This window comes from Rhincodon typus, unplaced genomic scaffold, assembly GCF_021869965.1.
Source record: "Rhincodon typus isolate 14 unplaced genomic scaffold, sRhiTyp1.1 hic_rhity00003824, whole genome shotgun sequence".
NCBI lineage: Eukaryota > Metazoa > Chordata > Chondrichthyes > Orectolobiformes > Rhincodontidae > Rhincodon > Rhincodon typus.
In genome coordinates this window covers 1-15004 of record NW_025969462.1, presented here as the reverse complement: position 1 = coordinate 15004, position 15004 = coordinate 1, and the positions used below count along the sequence as shown (strand labels likewise).

General features: G+C 43.1%; 1 long non-coding RNA gene across 1 annotated transcript; it reads left to right on the top strand.

The window, feature by feature from the left end:
* Positions 1-72: 72 nt before the first annotated feature.
* On the top strand, positions 73-3279 carry LOC125481840. Its single transcript, XR_007261477.1, has 2 exons — positions 73-281; positions 2752-3279. It is a non-coding gene; the product is annotated as an uncharacterized LOC125481840 (long non-coding RNA).
* The last annotated feature ends 11725 nt before the right edge of the window (positions 3280-15004 follow it).

Below are 15004 nucleotides of genomic sequence, written 5' to 3'. Positions count from 1 at the left end.
GTTTCCTTGACGTTTGTTCCATGTGGAGCCGGCGGCCCCGATACCGTCCGTCTCCCCCTCCCCCCCCGGGCCTACTCACTACCCCCACCCACCCCGCGCCATGTCCCGGCCTCGACCAGGCCTTGTCTACCCCTCCTCCGCTACACTCTCCGAGCCTTACCTCTCGGTCCTCCGCTGTTAAATCGTGTCTGCTCGCCTCCTGTACAACCCGTGTCGCCATGATGTGACGGAAGTGAATTGGCCCGAGGAAGGAAGGAGGGAGGGATTGAGAACAGCCCCGGGTGAGTGAGTGAGATTGGGGGAGGGAAGTGTGTGCCTGCCAGAACAGCAGCAACATGCATCACCCCGACATCTACCCATCGACTGGCCCACCCTCCACCCTGGCAGGACATTTCAATGCCCTGCTTTGCCCCTTTCCCTTCAAACATGATCAAACAAAATCGTGCAACAGAGGTGAGGGAAATTGACACAATGCTTTACCTGCAATCTCTAAGCACACTTTTTTGTGCAGTTGACCTGTTCGAATTTATCTCCAGGATAGATGGGCGTTGAACCCAGACCTCCTGGCCTACAGCAGGGACCATCCTGCTGTGCCACAAACCACCCCCGCAACGGCTGAAAAATGTTTCTCTTTCATTAAGTCAACCTGTTCAGATGTGCCAGGGTACACTTGTTGTGGCAGGTGGGACTTGAACACTGAGCTTCTGGCCTAGAGGCAGGAACATGACCACTGAACCGCAAGATTCCCACAACCCCATCCCAACGTCCCCTTAACATTAAGAAATTGTCGCTTTATTGTTTTCAAATCAACCTGTTCAGCCATGTCAGGGTACACCTCATGCCAGATGGAGCTTGAACATGGAGCTTCTGACGTTGAGGTAGGGAAACGATCACTGCACCATATCTTCACGTTAAAGCATTGTCAAAAAGTACATCCCGCCTTAAGTGCCAAACACTTTAGGGTAGATAAGGAGATATATAACCCTTTTTTCAGCCAAATTTGCAACAGATGAGTGCTTAAGTATTGTGAGTCATTTTGGAAACATAACAGAAGGTATTTAACCCCTTCAGTCTTCTCTGGTGTACAGTCTCCAGCTGCAAGTACAGTCCTGCTATAAACTTGTCTGTCCTTTCCCAATCTGACATAAGCAACAAAAGCTTTCATTGTGACTGATCTCTGCCTCAACTCCAGCTTCCTATCCCTTGCTATCTTCGCTTAAAACTACTGGTCTCAGTATTGCATCATGGTCATCAGTGATTAGAATGGCAGCCTAGAACTTGAACAAGGAAGGTGAAGCACAACAATTTGAATCTGTGCAGAAAGAGCATGGAAGCTGGCAGTGAGGCCTGAGGGAAGCCAGGAAAGGGGTGAAATGTGTCAGCAAAAACATGAGAAGGTAAAAGAAGCTCCAGAGTAAATATGGCCCTGTAGGCCGATAATGGATGATTTAGAGAAGGTGGTGCTGTTAAGGATCAAGACAACATGATCAATCATTCTTGTTTTGGAAAAGGTCTCTATGATCCTTGTGAGCCAAAGGGTGGATGCTGTTCAGATTCTGTGGTATACTGACACAGGCATTTTCAGAGAAGTTGTGATCATCAATAACACACATAACCTTGTCTTATGTACCCACAATTTTTGATTAAAATCTATCAAGAATGAAATATAAAAAGTTTCTTAATTAATTCAGAATGCATCATTTTTGAATGTAAAGATCTAAAGGTATGTCAGCTGTGGATCTGGTAGTAGCACTCCCATCTATGAACCACAAGGTCTTGAGAACAAATACAATTCTAGGGCTTGAGTGCATAAAAACTAAGCTGATGCTCTAGTGCAGTTCTGAGGAAACAGTGCATTGTCAAAGGAGCTGTCTGTTGGATGAGATATTAAACTGTGAATATAAAAGACCCCGTGGGACTATTTTGTTGAAGAGTAGGGGAGTTATTGCTGGTGTCCTGTCTTGTAGCTATCCCTCAATCAACATCACAATCAAAGATTATCTTGTGAATATCACTTTGTTAACCATATTCGTAATTTCAAAATGTTTGCTGAATACAGATGTTTACCTCTGCTGACATAACAAAAACAGAGTGAAACATTTTCACAGAAAGTATGCCTTAAGACATTTACTATTCTGTACCCAGTGGCTGTGGGAAATTTTGATTTGTAAAAATGTACATAATTTAAAACGTGTTGCTTACGTCCCTGAGAATTAGCTCAGATATCTGTCAACTCCTTTAGGGTCTCCCAAAACAACAGGAACCTCAATGATCAGTCTCAAAATTATTGTGCAACTTATCAATTCAGCTTTTCAGTCATACTTTGTCGATAAATGTACGTTGATCAGCTATTCAGTGAAAGGAGTTAAGGCAGGATAGTGAAGGAAAAGGATATATTTTACTTATATAAAAATGAAAGCATCAGAGATAATGATAAAAGGGAATGGTAACAGGGACGCAGAGAGGATTGATAATTATAGAATGGTAGAGTGCAAAAGGGGATCATTAGCCCATTAAATCTGTGCTGGCTCCCTGAAAGAGTCGTAGAGATCTAAAGCATGGATAAAAGGTCATTTGGCCCATCGCTCTGCTCCAATCAAAAACAACCACCTAACTATTCTAATCCCATTTTACAGCCCTTGGCTCATAGCCTTTTATGCATTGGCTATCCTATAAGACCCTTTCCTCTGTTATTTCACCACAGCTTTGCAGTTTTTTTCCTTTTCAACTCACTGTTCTTTCTAACTGCAGAGAAACCTGAATTGATGTTTAATCCAGCCGTCAGTAACTACAATGAACGAGATGAACGCACCTTGCCTGAATATAGTTCAGAATCTATGACGCCAAGCCTTGGAGCAAACATAATTATATCAATTAAACATAGTTGAATAGGTAAGTCCATCAGATTGCATAATTTTACATCTGCATGTCAGGAACCTTCCAGATGGACACATGCCTGGACCACCAAGTAAAACTGCCCAGTCTTTCAGTTTTTGATTAAATCAGGAATCAGATTATCAGTTGCAAGTGGTATCCAATTCTTGCACTATGGATTTACCCGATGATCAGTGTAATCAGCACATAGAGTGCATTACCTACAGAACAGAAGAAAGAAAAGCTGGAATCATTAAATAAACTGCTGGATACACTGAAGACTGTCAGTTTGTGCCGGTCAGCTGAGCTAAAGAAAATGGACTAAACAGTCACCCTCATCATCTTCTGGCTTTGTGATTTTATAATAAACAATAGCGGCTGTGAAAGCTGTCAACAATGGAAAAATGTAAAGTGTTGGGAGTAACCTACTTAAAGTTGTGCAGCTGTGACATAACATTAAAATGAGTTATATACAGTCATAGAGTTGTACAGCATGGAAGCAGACCTTTCAGTACAACTCATCCATGCTGACCAAATGTCCGAAATTAATCTTGTCCCATTTGCCAGCATTTGGAGTAAATAGAACATAGAACAGTACAGCACAGTACAGGCCCTTCGGCCCACGATGTTGTGCCGAACTTTTACCCTAAACCTAATGTCTATCTAACCTCCACCCCTACCTCATGCTATCATCCATATGCCTATCAACTAGACACTTAAATGCCTCTAATGAGGCTGACTCCACTACCCTCTCCGGCAATGCATTCCACGCCCCTACCACTCTCTGAGTAAAGAACCTACTTCTGACGTCTCCCCTATATCTACCTCCACTCACTTTAAAACTATGTCCCCTCGTAATAGCTACCTCCACCCTAGGAAAAAGTCTCTAGCTGACCACTCTATCTATACCCCTGATCATTTCGTACACCACTATCAAGTCACCTCTCATCCTTGTTTCAGAGATAGTAGGAACTGCAGATGCTGGAGAATCTGAGATAACAAGGTGTAGAGCTGGATGAACACAGCAGGCCAAGCAGCGCCAGAGGAGCAGGAAGGCCGACACCCCGGGCCTAGACCCTTCCCCAGAAAAAAATTTCTGAAGAAGGGTCCAGGCCCGAAACATCAGCCCCCCCGCCCCTCCGACGTTGCCCGGCCCGCCGTGCTCATCCAGCTCCACACCCCGCCATCTCACCTCTCATCCTTCGTCATTCCAAAGAGAAAAGCCCTAGCTCTCTCAACCTTTCCTTGTAAGACCTTTCCTCCATTCCAGGCAACATCCTGGTAAATCTCCTCTGCACCTTTTCCAATGCTTCCACATCTTTTCTGTATTGAGACAACCAGAACTGGACACAATACTTCAGATGTGGCTGAACCAGGCTTTTGTATAGCTGGAGCATAACTTCACGGCTCTTGAACTCAATCCCTCTATTCATGAAAGCTAACACACCATACCCCTTCTTAACAACTATATCCACCTGGGTGGCAGCTTTCAGGGAACTGTGGACATGAACCCCAAGATCCCTCTGCTCCTCCACACTGCCAATAATCTTTCCATTAACCCTGTATTCTGCTTTCAAATTTGTCCTTCCAAAATGAATCACCTCAGACTTTTCAGGGTTAAACTCTATCTGCCACTTCTCAGCCCAGCTCTGCATCCTGTCAATGTCCCTTTGTAACCTAGAACAGCCCTCCGCACTATCCACAACTCAACCCACTTTCGTATCGTCCGCGAACTTACTAATCCATCCTTCCACTCCTACATCCAAATCATTTACAAAAATCACAAATAGAAGAGGACCCAGAACTGATCCTTGTGATACACCACTCGTAACTGAGCACCATGTTGAATATTTTATGTCCACTACCGCCCTTTGTCTTCTACGGTTCAACCAATTCTGAATCCAATCTGCCGCATTTCCCTCTATACCATGCCTCCTTACTTTCTGCAGTAGCCTACCATGGGGAACCTTATAGAAGTCTCCAGACTGCAGAAACAACAAGGTCTCTCTCTCTCTCACTCTCTCTCTCTCTGCGCAGTGAAGTAACCAAAACCTGGAAGATAACTAGCTATTCTTTCCCAGCAGTTGCTACCACCTGTTACCTCTAACGAGTGACTAAAAACTTCATCAACTGTCATCCAGACTCTTTCAATTCTTTTCAGAAATGAATAAGTTGGAGAACAGAAGGTCTTGGGAAAGCAAAAAGGATGCCTGACCAAATCCTATGGACCGGTGCTTTTGAACTGTGTTTCGTCAGTATTTTCCCTCCACCCAAAACATCCATGCTTGTTTGTTTGTCTGTGCCTGTCTATATCGGTATTTAAGAAAGGGGTTTAACAGGTTTATCTAATGTTACCTGTTGCTAATTTATTTGTTTGCATCTAAGTAGAATTGGTTTATGTCTAATAAGTAGTAGTTCTTGTTCAGTACAGAAACCTAGCCAGTTTTTTGGTTAACTTGGATCCATTAGAAAAGTAAACTGAGGACTTTGAGTACTTTAATTAAATCACAGAATCCCTACAGTGTGGAAACAGGCCACATTTGGCCCAACAATTCCACAGCGCAACTCCAAAGAGCAACCCCCCCAGACCCAGTCCCAGTCCCCTACCCTTGCAATTCCCCACCTAATCTATACATCCCTGAACACTACAGGCAATTTAGCATGGCCATTCCAGCTAACCTACACATCTTTAGACTGTGGGAGGAAAACAGAGCACCCATAGGAAACCCACACAGCTACAGAGAGAGTGTGCAAACTCCACACAGAGAGTCGCCTGCGAGTGGAATTGAACCTGGGTCCCTGGTGCAGTGAGGCAGCAGTGCTAACCACTGTGCCACCCTTCAACTTTTGTGACAACTCCAGGAGTAGTGAGGCTCTCGAGTATCAGCGCACTGTCCCAAGAGGGTGATCCTCATGTGTAAAGGATATTTCCTCTTGTAGGACAATCAGAACCAGGGTCACCGTTCAAAAGTTAGTGGTCATCCATTTAAGATGTAGTTGAAGAGATTTTCTTTTCTCACAGCGGGTAATGAATATGTGGAACTTAATTTTGTCAAAAGGGGTGGAAAGAGGGTTTTTTAAATATTTTTAAGATAAAGGTAGATAGATTCATGATCAGCAAAGGAGTGAAGATTATGGGATGGAGGGATGGGGCATGCAGGAATGTGCAGTAATCAGATCAACCAATTTTTGAATGGTGAGCAGGCTAAGGGGCCAACTGGCCTAACTGAGCTCCCAATTCATATGTTTGTACGTACATATTTGGAAAGGTATAAACAGCTGAAGGGTAGCTCTGTTAATTAAGAATGACAGTGGTACAATAGACAGAGATGACCGTAATTCTAGCCTATTTTTGTCCATGATCCAAAATAAAGAAAATTAAACTATGTGGTCTTTACAACATGAGGATGTAGAAACAGTTTGGATAGAGATGGGAAAGTGTTGGTACAAAGTTGTTTTGGCAGTGGTATATGGCCTCCTAACAGTCATCACGCTGTAGGATAGGGATTACAGGAAGAAATAACGTGGGCCTGTGAGAAGGGACAGGGAAGATCATGGGTGATTTTAATCTCTAGAGCATAGAACATAGAACAGTACAGCACTTCGACCCCACCATGTTGTGCCGACCTATTATCCTTTAAGATCAATCTACCCTGCATACCCTACATTTTACTATCCCCCATGTGCCTAAGACTGCAGTCTTGACAAATTAGTGTCTTTTTCATTTAGATCTTTCACGTAATATAGGTAAATGACAGCGAATGTAACAACTTGGAGAAGCAATTAAAGCAAAAGAGGAACTTTGCCAAGTCCTGAAGTACTCCAAATACTACCCCCCAATCTGTGCCTATCTTCCCCACTGCTCCACATTTGAATCCCTCCAGTTGAGTTTCATCAATAAAATAAAACAAAGGACTGAGAATGCTGAAAATCTGAAACATAAACAGAAATTGCTGGAGAAACTCAGCAGGCCAGGCAGCATCTGTGGGGAGAAAATAGAGTTAACATTTCAGGTCCAGTGACCCTTCTTCAGATCTGGTAGTAGCTAGGAAAGGAAGGTATATATGCTGAAGACAGAGGGGGAGGGTGGGTGAAGGAATAAGGAATAGATGGAAATGGAGCTCACAGGTACAGAAAGACAGTTAGGCAGACAACTGGATGGATAATGGTAAGCTGCTAATGGGGACCATAATTCAGTGAAAATGGATTGGCTGTACCGAAAGCAGCCCATTTGATGACAGGACCAGAGATATGTGGTGCATGATTGACATGAAGGAAAGTGTTTAGGTGCTGAAATTATTGAATTCAATATTGAGAGTCCCCAAGCGGAAGATGAGATACTGTTTCTCCAGCTTGCGCTGAACCTTGCTAGAACATTACAGCAGGCCCAAGACAGAAATGTTGGCCAAAGAACACAGTGGTGTGTTGAATTGGTAGTAACCTGAAGCTCTGGGTCATTTTTGCGGTCTGCAAAATTTCTCCCTGACTTCCGGACACAATATTGAAACCGCTGTTCAATTAGTCTATGACGCTGTGACAACAGTAACATATTTATATGGTCTTTAACCATAATGAATCATATCAAGGTACTTCACTGGAGATTTGTAATGCAAAACATGACATCAGGCCCATAAGAAGACACTAGGTCAAATGACTAAAAGCTTGAGAGAAGGAGATAGGTTTTTAGGAGAGTTTTTAAATGAAGAAAGTGATGTAAAGAAGTGGAGGAGATTGCAGTGTTCAGAGTCCAGGCAACCAAAAGCATGATCACCAATAGAACAATTGAAATTGAGGATGCTCAGGGGGCCATAATTTCATTTAATTTCATTTATTGAGGGAGACCAGGCAGCTGTGTGATGAAATAGTGAAATCTAGAGGTAACAAAGGCCTGATTGAGGAGGTTTCAGTGCGGGTGAGCTGTTAAGGAGATATATCTTCATGGTGACTGGAAGATATGGCCAGAAGCTCATTTTGGGGTCAAATAAACTCATGGTCTCAGACTGTTGTCAGGAAGGATGGTATCGGTGGCTAGTGAATGATGTTTGAAGAGAGATCAGAATACAGTGCCTTCATACTTCTCAATATTTTAATTAGAGGAAATCTTTGCTCATCCTGCACTGTATGTGGGATAAGCAGTCTGATAACAATCGAAGAGTGAAGAGTTGGTGGTGGAGTGGGGCTGACTGTTTTATTAATTCACATGATGTGGGCTGGGTCAGCTTTTATGGCCTATCCCTAATTGCCCAGAGGGCAGTTGAGAGTCAGCTGCATTGCTGTGGGTCTGGAGTCACATTTTGGGCAGACTGGGTAAGGACAGCAGTTTTGTCGGCATAAATATGAGAACCAATGCTGTACTTTTGGATGATGTCGGCAAGGGTCAGCAAGTAGCTGAGAAATGAACGACGGGGCATTGGTGGGATGGTGGTGGTAGGGCGCAGTGGGCAGGGGGGGATTGGTAGTGAGGATGGTGGTCAAGGATAGACTGTTGGGGGAATGCCAGTAGTAGCTAGAAGGGAAATCAGTGCATATGATACTCTAGCTATGATTAACCAGGTGAGAATGGGACTTAGGTGAGAGCATTCCTATCGAGCTGGGTAGCTGGATGGTAGTGGAAAGGTATTAAAGAAGGATGTTTGGCTCAGCCATGTCAAATGCTGCGAACAGGTTGATAAGGATGAGGAGGAAAAGGTTTGTTTTTATCATAGTGCCGCAGGATGTCATTCTAATAATGATAAGAGGTATTTGAGTATTGCTGCGGGCTGGAAATCTGACTGGAGAGATCCAAAGACAAAATCTGGGGAAGTTAGACAGAGATTTGGAAGACAACAACCACCTTTATGGACTTTGGAGAGTAAATGGAGTTTGGATGTAGGGGTGAGGTCAAGGGTGTCTTGTTTTGAGCAGAAGGATAATGAGGGCAGATTTAGAGAGAGGGAGACCACACATGAAGAGAGAATTGTTAACTAAATAGCTAAAGTTTTGGCAAAGATCTGTAGCTCGGGATGTGGATGAGATTGTTGACTTGCTCGCCAAGCTGGCTTGTTTTTGTTCACACAATTCATCACGATGCTAGATGACATCATCAGTGGAGCCTTCGATGAATCGATGTTATTCTCTCCGCTTCGAATTTATACTGTCCAGTCCTTTACGGTGAGGCAATTCCTACAGGCATGGTTCTCCACCCACACTTCAATCAACAAACATATAGAATTGGACCCCATATATAAACCCATACAGATCAAAACGGAAATGACAGTACTCCCCACAACGGACCAGACAGTATAAATTCCAACCCACAGGCATATAAAATAGCTGAACAGAATGGACGCAGAATGCTACAAGCAATGATTAATGATGCCCATAACCGACTCCACAGGTACAAAGGAGAAATTGTGCGCCAAAAATCACAGTATCTAAACTCTACTGACCAGCACTGGACTACAACCCTAGAAAAGGCCATCACCATCAATCAACACAAAACCAAAACTAAGAAGAGACATGAACTACAGGAGAAACTCACCAAACTGTTCCACTACAACAAACCAGACACATGGATAAGAAACCTATCTAACAGACAACTCACAGAAACTGAGGAAGCTGTGCTATTACGCGGACTGAACTATAACCACAAAGATGCGAACAGAACAGACTTCATGGCCGCTCTGGAGAATACATTAAATGACAACAAACTCACAGATGAAACACAAGAAGCCATCCGACAAACTATAATCCCCATACTACACAGAAGGAACAAAGAAGACAACATGAACACAGCAGGACAAACCAGACTATGTTAAGAAAGCAAAGGCATTGCTTGCAGATACAACCGCTTACCAACAGGTAGTGATAGACCCAACACCACAGCTAGGTAATAGGATCACCCAAAAACTGAAGCGACTAATGAATGCAGGGCAGATAACCAAGACAGACTTCATGAGAGTGAAACCAGAAGGTACAAACACCTCCCCGCTTCTATGGACTGCCTAAAGTACATAAACCAGACATCCCCCTCAGACCCATTGTTTCCCTACCAGGCACACCTTCCCACAAACTGGCCAAGGACATACAACAGAGATAGAAACACCTAGTAGATGGATCACCTCATTCTACCCATTCAACCCAAGATTTCCTCGATACCCTGAAGAACATAAAAATCAGCGACGACAAGATTATGGTATCCTTTGACGTCACAGCTTTGTTTACATCAGTTGACATCCCGCTAGCCAAAGAAGCAGTGGCCACTTTACTAGAGGAAACAGCAATGCAGATCAGCAGCTCCATCAGCAATGACAACATACTTAAACTACTAGACCTCTGCCTCACCACACACTTGGACTTTAATGGTCAAATGTACAAACAGATCAACAGTATACCAATGGGGTCACCCACCTCAGGACTCATCTCAGAAGCAGTCATGCAAAGACTAGAACACACCACCCTCTCCCACATTCAACCTAAACTGTGGTTTTGGTACATAGACGACACATTTGTCATTATTAAATGCAACAAGTTAGAAGAGACCCACCACCTTATCAACAGCGTATTCACAGGGATTAAATTCACAAGGGAAGAAGAAAACAACAATCAACTTCTTTTTCTCAATGTTAAAGTAGAACGATTGACAAACAGGGAGTTCTAAACCTCAATATATAGAAAAGCAACCCATACAGATCAAATCCTCAACTTCCACAGCAACCACCCCAACTTCCACAAACAAAGCTGCATTAGGACACTATTTAAATGGGCCAGGACACACTGCAACAGCCCAGAACTACGCCAGGAACAGGAAGAACACTTATACAAGATCCTCACTTTAAACGGATATCCCCGCAACTTCATCCACAGATGCCTACAAAACAGACAACAGGAGAACACAGTACACCCTAACACACTGGCCACACTGCCCTACATCAGGAACATATTGGAACTGACAACAAGACTCCTAAGACCACTAGGAATCATGGTGGCCCACAAGCCCTTAGCCACTCTATGACAAACACTCCCAAGGATTAAAGACCCCATTCCCACATTACGAACCAACATTGTTTACAAAATACCATGCAACGACTGCCACAAACATTACGTCGGACAGAAAGGAAGGAAACTAGCCATCAGAATACACGAACATCAGCTAGCAGCAAAATGGCACGATGAACTCTCTTTAACGTCTGAACATTCAGACAATGAATGCCATCAGTTTAACTGGGACAAAGTAACCATAGTAGTCCAAGCCAAACATAGACACGCACGGGAATTCTAGAGGCATGGTTCTCCACCCTTCAATCAACAAACATATAGAATTAGACCCTATATACAGACCCATACAGATCAATAGGGCAGCACGGTGGCTCAGTGGTCAGCACTGCTGCCTCACAGCACCAGGGATCCAGGTTCGATTCCACCCTCGGGCAACTGTCTGTGTGGAGTTTGCACATTCTCCCCGTGTCTGCGTGGGTTTCCTAGCCACAGGCTAGGTGGATTGGCCATGCTAAATTGCCCGTTGTGTTCAGGGATGTGTGTGGAGATCAAAACCAGAAATGGCAGTACTCACCATAACGGACCAGGCAGTATAAATTCCAAGCAGAGTAGAATAACATCACTTCATTGGAGACTCCACTGATGATGTCACCTGGCATGGTGACAAAATATTGAACAAAAACAAGCCAGCTCAGTGAGCAAGTCAACAACCTCACTAAATAGCTAATATGAGTAGTAGGATGGCATGTTGGGCATTCAACAATTATTGGGAAGAGGGAATATGTGAGCTTAGAGGAAAAACTGTGGATAGTTGTAAATTCAGAGTGGGGGAAGGGAAGAGCATTAAAGTGAGCTTGGCACAGCTGGAGGGGAGGGATATATCAAAGATAACTAATTGTTTCAATCTTTTTGATAAAGAATCCATGAGCTCATCTTACCTATTGCTGTGACGAGGATGGAGGAGACAGCAGAGGCAGGGCGAATGACAATGACAATGACTATTCTTCCTCATTCTTCTCACCACATCTGTAGCCTTTGACATGTGGTTGACCACGCCAATGTCCTCTCAGTTAGGTGTCTCAGTTAAGTGCGTGGCTGCTTTCTGATGCAGAGTGATGCCAAGAGAGTGGGTTTAATTCTGATACAGGCTGAGGTCACCTCAAAAACCCTACCTTCTCAACCTCACCCCTTGTCTGAGGTGTTATGATGCTTGGGTAAAACTCACTACCAGTCGTCTCTCTCTAATTTGTTTAATTCACACAACGGTCATGGGTATCGCTGGCTGGCCAGTATTTAATAAGACAATGGCCTATGGTCGGTCCCAGGGCCTATGGCGACTCACTTTTACATTGATACCCAGCTCTACCTCTCTCTATTTCTTCAAAGTTGCTGAATTATCTACAGAATAGAATAGAATAGCCTTTATATTCATGAGTTTGTAATGACGCTTTGGCGCCATCTTAGATACAAGGTACCTGGGTACAGAATACTTAAGTGTTTGTTACAGACGTGTAAAGAGAATCATAAGTAAAGTTCAGCATTAGAACAAAGAGTAGAGAAATTTTGTTTTTAAATCCTTTGATTTTTAGTCGATACACCAAGTCCTTGGGACCTGCCTGGACTTGGTGTCCCCACGCTGACCTGCCCTGGGACTCACCTCCAAGACTCACCTGGACTCTCCACTCCTACACCGGCCTGTCCTGGGACTCACCTCCGAGACTCACTGCCCCCACTCTAACCTTGCCTGGGATTGCTTATCAGATTGTCACATTGCTTATCTGACATCACGACCGGACAATCAGAATTTGCTTCAATTAAATATTGGGGTGACTGAAAACATCATTTTCAGATGTCACTTTGACTAAAACAGATCATTCACAAGCTTGGTATCGTGTTTCATTCTGAAATAAGCTTCTGGACACATATTCATGCCATTGCTAGGATTACGTACTTCCAGCTCCATGGCATCATCAAGTTTGAACCCTGCTCAGTTCTGAAGAAGTCTGTAGTCAAAATGTTAACTCTGTTTCTCTCTCCACAGATGCTGCCAAACCTGTTGAGTTTCTCCAGCATTTTCTGTGTTTGTGCTGGTTCAGTTTTTACAGTCTTAGCCATCAGAATTAGTCTTAACTTGTTTTTGCAGCCTGTAGGGTTGTCAAAGTAACTTTTTCCCTTAGAGTCCACTGAGAAAAATCAGTAAGTGTGTAACACAGGGAGAAATGGAGAGAATTACAACTGGTGAATGTGCAAAAAGCTGCAGAAGGGAAATGCTTGTAACTTTATTAGTTAAGTGAGAAATTAAAGAATTAAAGAAAGAGTTGAGATAGGAATATGTTTCGCTAGAATTGAGTCATGGTTTGGGACAAGGGAGTATATTAAAGCCCAATAACTGAGTCCAAGGATTCTAGAAGGCCCACAGTGCTTGGTTTGGAGTTGGGGCTGCTGTGTGTGGATCAAGGACAGGGTCACCGAGGGGCCAGTGGCCTGCGCCAGGAACAGTTGTCGGACGCATGATTTCAGTCTCTGGGAAAATGTGTTGAACTTTTCTCTTTGTTATTTATGATTAGATCTTTACAAAATGGTTTTTTATGTATATAGTTTGGCCTTTTCCATCTTTTTCTGCAATGAACGTATGTTCTTTTGTTAAACGTACAGTGGCAGCCTTTTATGAATGTGTTCAGTGACTGAACACCACAAAATTAAGTTGCGAAATAAAATGTAGGATCTATCAAGCCAGGTCTTACTTTGAGATCTGCCCTGTCCAATGTCGCCATCAGCTGAGAAAATAACACCTTTAAAACCCACTTCTTTGACTAAGCTTTTGGACATCTAACCTCACATTTCCTCATGTGCTTGATATGATATTTTGTTTTATAATGCTCCTGTAAAGCATTTTATGATGTTTTAATATTAAAAGTGCTATATAAATAGATGTTGTTTTATTTCCTGGTGAAAGCCTGAAAAACAGTCCTCTTTGGCCCTTGCTTGTGAGGATAAATAGTTGATATAAGTCCAACCAATGGGAGACTCATGAACATATGAAGATAGAGCACAAATAGGCTAGTCAGCCTCTTAAGCCCATTCTGCCATTTTATTGGATCACAGCTGATCTAATTGTAGCCTCAAATCCACATTCCCACCTAGCTTCGACAAGCTTTTACCTCTTGCACACCAATAATCTATCTAACTATGCTTTAAGTATATTCAAAAACTCTGCTTCCACCACCTTTTGAAGAAAAGATTTCCAAAACTCAGGATCTTATATGTTTCAATCAAATCATTTTTATTGTTCAAAACGCCAATGGATATAAGTCTAACCTTTCCTGATAAGGCGACCCACCTATTCCAGGTATTAGTCTAGTAAACCTCTGAACTGCTTCCAATACGTTTACAGCTTTCATTTAATATGGTGACCAATACTATACATAGTATAGTTGACATGATATCACCAGTGCCCTGTACAACTGAAGCATAACCTTCCTACTTTTTTATTCAATTCATCTCACAAAAGATGCTAATATTCTAGAAGCTTTCCTCATGACTTTCTATACCTACATACTAATCGTTTGTGGTTCATGCACCAGGCCACCCGAATAGCTCGGTCTGCAATCTCTCAGCATTTAGATAATATGCTTCCTTTTGTTTTACCCGTCAAAATGGATGACTTCACATTTTCCCACATTATATACTCTATTTGTCACATCTTTGCTCACTCATTTAACCTAGCTTTTTGTAGCCTCCTTATGTCTTTAAAATATCTTTGAGTAATCAGCAAATTTGGCTATCATATCATAAGTCCTGTCAAGTAAATCATTGACATAAATTGTAAACAGTTGAGCTTGTGGTCTTGATCTGCGTCATACTGCTAGTCACATCTTCCCAATGTGAAAATGACCCATTTATGTCTGAGATAGTAGGAACTGCAGATGCTGGAGAATCCGAGACAACAAGGTGCAGGGCTGGATGAACACAGCAGGCCAAGCAGCATCATAGGAGCAGAGAGGCTGACGTTTCGGGCCTAGGCCCTTCATCAGAGAAGGGGGAGGGGAAGGGGGTTCTGAAATAAATAGGGAGAGAGTGGGAGGCGGATAGAAGAGGGATAGAGGAGAGGATAGGTGGAGAGGAAACAAACAGGTCGAAGAGGCGGGGATGG